Genomic DNA, 1193 nt, shown 5'->3' with positions numbered 1-1193 from the left:
CTTCTCTTCTTTTCACAGCTATTTATAAGGCCTCCCCAGACAGCCATTTTGCTTTTTTGCATTTCTTTTCCATGGGGATGGTCTTGATCCCTGTCTCCTGTACAATGTCACGAACCTCCGTCCATAGTTCATCAGGCACTCTATCAAATCTAGTCCCTTAAATCTATTTCTCACTTCCACTGTATAGTCATAAGGGATTTGATTTAGGCCATACCTGAATGGTCTAGTGGTTTTCCCTACTTTCTTCAATTTAAGTCTGAATTTGGCAATAAGGAGTTCATGATACAAGCCACAGTCAGCTCCCAGTCTTGTTTTTGCTGACTGTATAGAGCTTCTCCATCTTTGGCTGCAAAGAATATAATCAATCTGATTTCGGTGTCGACCATCTGGTGATGTCCATGTGTAGAGTCTTCTCCTGTGTTGTTGGAAGAGGGTGTTTGCTATGACCAGTGCGTTCTCTTGGCAAAACTCTATTAGCCTTTGCCCTACTTCATTCCGTACTCCAAGGCCAAATTTGCCTGTTACTCCAGGTGTTTCTTGACTTCCTACTTTTGCATTCCAGTCCCCCATAATGAAAAGGACATCTTTTTTGGGTGTTAGTTCTAAAAGGTCTTGTAGGTCTTCATAGAACCATTCAACTTCAGCTTCTTCAGCATAACTGGTTGGGGCATAGGCTTGGATTACCATGATATTGAATGGTTTGCCTTGGAAATGAACAGAGATCATTCTGTTGTTTTTGAGGTTGCATCCAAGTACTACATTTCGGACTCTTTTGTTGACCATCATGGCTACTCCATTTCTTCTAAGGGATTCCTGCCCACAGTAGTAGATATAATACTCATCTGAGTTAAATTCACCCATTCCAGAGTCCATTTTAGTTCACTGATTCCTAGAATGTCAACGTTCACACTTGCCATCTCCTGTTTGACCACTTCCAATTTGCCTTGATTCATGGACCTGACATTCCAGGTTCCTATGCTTTATTGCTCTTTACAGCATCAGAACTTGCTTCTATTACCAGTCACATCCACAACTGGGTATTGTTTTTGCTTTGGCTCCATCCCTTCATTCTTTCTGGAGTTATTTCTCCACTGATCTCCAGTAGCATATTGGGCACCTACTGACCTGGGGAGTTCCTCTTTCAGTATTCTATCATTTTGCCTTTTCATACTGTTCATGGGGTTCTCAAGGCG

Source organism: Bison bison, unplaced genomic scaffold, assembly GCF_000754665.1.
Source record: "Bison bison bison isolate TAMUID 2011002044 unplaced genomic scaffold, Bison_UMD1.0 scf7180017864032, whole genome shotgun sequence".
NCBI lineage: Eukaryota > Metazoa > Chordata > Mammalia > Artiodactyla > Bovidae > Bison > Bison bison.
Note: the sequence above shows the minus strand (reverse complement) of the source record.